The sequence below is a fragment of the Nylanderia fulva genome, unplaced genomic scaffold, assembly GCF_048542155.1.
Source record: "Nylanderia fulva isolate GAGA-0341 unplaced genomic scaffold, ASM4854215v1 Scaffold1454, whole genome shotgun sequence".
Classification (NCBI taxonomy): Eukaryota; Metazoa; Arthropoda; class Insecta; order Hymenoptera; family Formicidae; genus Nylanderia; species Nylanderia fulva.
The window spans coordinates 1,452-5,763 of record NW_028189682.1 but is presented as its reverse complement, the minus strand read 5'-3'; the positions used below and the strand labels follow the sequence as shown (position 1 = coordinate 5,763).

At 27.4% G+C, this 4,312-nt stretch overlaps 1 pseudogene across 1 annotated transcript; it reads left to right on the top strand.

Annotated features, from left to right (window-relative positions):
• Window positions 1–257: 257 nt before the first annotated feature.
• Window positions 258–3,946, top strand: LOC146724166 (battenin-like; annotated as a pseudogene). The gene is made up of 4 exons (XR_014924187.1): window positions 258–534; window positions 2,383–2,532; window positions 2,629–2,769; window positions 2,986–3,946. The product of XR_014924187.1 is annotated as a battenin-like (transcript).
• The last annotated feature ends 366 nt before the right edge of the window (window positions 3,947–4,312 follow it).

Genomic DNA, 4,312 nt, shown 5'->3' with positions numbered 1-4,312 from the left:
CCCCACCCTGTATATATAAATTCAGATGTAATTTAATAATAAAAATATGGAAATTAAAATATAATTAAAAGTATTAGTTTTATATTTTATGTAATATTTTTTATTTTTTAATAAAAAAAATTTTATATTTAATTTATTTTTATCATTTTCTTAGCTAGGTGATAATTTAGAACGTTGTAGTAATAAAATTTCTTGCAGACAAGTGATTCGACATGGTCATCGGGAACAGGCGGTGCAGGAGTAATCGGTGCTTATCTTATGCTGGTCTCGCTATGATACTATTCTATAGAGAACACATTGTGGTCATGTTAATTGTGCCACTCTTGCAAGCAATCACGTTCTGGTTTATCCTCAAACATCCATCGCACACCAGAATATCAATTATCAAGACCGGTGTCGAAAGTCAAGAACAATCATCAAAGTTCCCGAGAAGAGCTTCAAGGACAAGATCAATTTAATGCCTGGCTTGCTGAAGTACATGATACCCAGCTCGGACTAGTTTATCTTTTTGAATATTTCATTAATCAAGGCCTGGTAAACAATATTTCGCTACATTCTCTTAACCCAGTAAACATTATTGAAAGGATAAAACTCTAAAGAAACTTTTTGAAGACTTAATTAATTTTTCTTAGAAATGATATCAAGATAGTTATCTTTTTATAAGATATCTTTTAGAATAGTTTTCTTTAATGATGTCCTTTTCATAGATATCTTTAGTGTCTTTAGCAAGCGTGCTATTTTACGAACGCCACAGAAGCGCAAGAGACTTTTAAAAAAACATTACATTAACATTCGTTGATATTAACGTTTTTAAAGTAACTTTCTTTTCTTAAATTATAAATATATATATATATATATATATCATATATGTATATTATTAAATATGTATTTATTTGAAGCCATAGAACTTAATATAGATATGGAAGAGGAATTAGGAGCGCAAACTGTGTTCAAGATGACTTTTTTCTCAAAATGCGCATGAGCAGTTGCTGAACATAGTTCATCTTAAACGTTTCTATTCACCTTCCATATTTAGAAGTTCTATATATGATTAGCATAAAATAGCGATATTATTAATTTTATATATCTATATTCAACCAAAGAAATTGGATTATGTGTGCAAAAAGCACGTTATATATAATTATAAAGTTTTTTATTCAAATATTTATAAGTCTATAGGAATTTTAAAATCTGTTTTTAATTCTCAGGATCGGGTTTTAAGGTCAGGGTCAGGATTAAGGATGTCTACAGACTTTTTAAAAAAAGAATTGTATGATTACAATAATGTCCCAGCAACATAGTATATAAATGTATATACTTAAGCATGTTACATGTAACGTATATGTTAGTTTGTAATTTCCCACTCATAGATGTAACATTTTTAATATTACATATATTACATTGTAGTTATATTGTCATTATATTTCAAGATAGGACTGACTTATCAATACATCAATGTGCTATTGGTATATAATTACAATATAACTACAATGTAATATATGTTATACTAAATGTTACATCTATGAGTGGGAAATTACAACTAACATGGATGTTACATGTCACGTACACGTTATATTACCTGTTATATTCCGTTATATTACCGATATATAACTGTTACATTGCTATAATAAAACGGAATGTAACAGATAATCTAACGTGTACGTTACATGTAACATCCATGTTAGTTGTAATTTCCACTCATAGATGTAACATTTTAATATAACATAATTACATTGTAGTTATATTATAGACCAAATAGCACATTGATGTATTGATAAGTCAGTGCTATTTTGGGATATCAATGACAATATAACTACAATGTAATATATGTTATATTAAAAATGTTACATCTATGAGTGGGAAATTACAACTAACATATACGTTATATGTAACATGCTTGATGTATATAACATTGATATACCGTGTTTGCTGGAAATATTACCATTTTGATGGTGTTTTTAGAAATCCGACTCTTAAACTTTGAGTATTTTACGAATTAAGTGCTTTATTTTTTTTATAATATATATTGCTCATTGGGAAACTATATCTTAAACCGATAAAAAGTATTTGCTAATTTTATTTAAATCTATTTTTGTATTTATTAAATTATCTCTTCTTTCCTTTCTGTTAGTATTAATTGTATGATAATCATGGAGTTATGTTGTTATTGAAAAGATAAATTAATTTATTTGTATTTGAAAGGAGAAGAGATATGTAGAGAAATTACATCGTTAAGCATTATATTTATGAAATAATATTGCTAAAATAAAAGATGCTTTTATAGCATCTATCACGTTTATACATATATAGGTTCTATAGTTATAAAAATTTATAAAAAAATCTGTATCAACCGAACTTCTAAAGTGAGTGATATGTTTATAGTACGAGCTCATCGAATTCGACAGTATTTGGTTGAAACAACATGAACAATACAGATGGCTCCAAGCGGATTACCAGATAGGTGTATTTCTCTCCAGATCATCGGTAAACATAGTTTACGATTGACAGAATTGGATTTTGTCCCTATTACAGGTGATTACATAAACTAATATTCCATTAGATTTGATAAAATACGAATTATATGTAGTCTTTATGAAATTTATTCTAAAAATTGATTATTCTTTTCAGTTCTTTAACGTCATAATTCTTCTGTTTGAAACTATATACTATTATATACCAAATATATGGATCGTTTTTGGCCTTGTTATGTGGGAGGGTCTACTTGGAGGCGGGGCGTATGTGAACACTTTCTTTCGGATGTCATCTGAGGTAATAAAGCTATTATAAAATAAAATTACATTATACTAAAAAATATATAAATCTAAAAATATAAAATAAAATCAATAAAATATGTTTTAAATTAAAATTTTAATTCATTCATTTAATTTATATGTTTAAAGTTTTAAATTAAACAAAATAATTTTATCACACTATCTATCTGGAGATTTATTTTTTTACGATAATGTAAAATTGATTTGCTTGTAGATTCCAAAAGCGGATCGTGAGGCCTCTCTTGGAATCGCGACAATGTCGGACTCAATCGGAATCGCATTGGCCGGTTGGTTGTCCATGCCAGTCCACAATGCTATTTGCAAACTGCCGCAGCCAAAGAGATTAGATAGCTAAAGGTATCGCGAAGATTTTCTCTCTTATTCATCACAAAGTAATAATAAAGCTTCCACGTGCAGAATTTTATTTCAAAGTTCCTTAATATAACATGTCGGTGCTTAGAGAGTTGAAGATACGATTCGTACCTGTATGTTATTTATATAGTATTAAAAGTATATATATTATATGTAGACTAAACATAAGTTTCTTTATGTGATTGTGATCTTTTAAATCACAAGAAAGCGATAATAAATCGTATCGCTTTATAGTGCGATTTATAGTGCGAGCGTTTACGAAGTCTGTGAACTTTCGAAAAAAACTAACGTTAAAAAAGAATATATAAATTATCCAAAGATGTATAAATTTTTATCGTTATTTATATCAATTTTTACTGTATTATAAAAATACTTACAAAAAAATACCTCATTTTCTAAATTAAAAAAAATTTGCTCGTTATCTCTATTTCTCTATACATATATGATAGTTAGCTGCTGTTAGCTACATTTCTCTTCACTACTTAATAATGAAAAAACTATATAGGAAAGCACGACGATGGTGGACAAAAACAATTTTCGCAAATCGCAAAGTGTACAAGTTTATTACGCGGCTAAAAGTTTCATCTGTTCGAGGATAGTCCAAAAATATCAAGAATATGTCGCTAGTTGAGTTTGAGTATCTGATAAATATGTTGGGAAAGCAGAAAAGACATCACATAGAAAAGCAATATCTGTGCAAAGATTAGCCATAACTTTGCACTTTTTGGCAATTGCCGATTCTTATGCAAGTTTATATGCAAAGTATCTGTCTAAAATTTCCAAATAAACAATCAGTAAAATCATCCTCGAAGTTTATTCCATTTTTGTAGATAAACTTAAACATTACATTCAGGTATATAATTGAAATATACTTACCGTCTTTAATATTATATATTTTACATCTTTTAATAACTATAACGTTTAAGGTATAAAGAGAAATAAAGTTTAAGACTTAAACTAAAATTAATGTTGAAAATTATGCAATTAAATATAAAAACATTGACTGAATACATTTTATAAAATTGTTAATAAAGTTGATAACAATTCATACACAAAATTTTAATCATATACAAAATTTTAATTTTTAAAAAAATTTTAAATATATAAGTATATGTATTTACAGCATCTCAGTTATGTTAAAGCTGTCCTTTCATAACATAGTACTATGG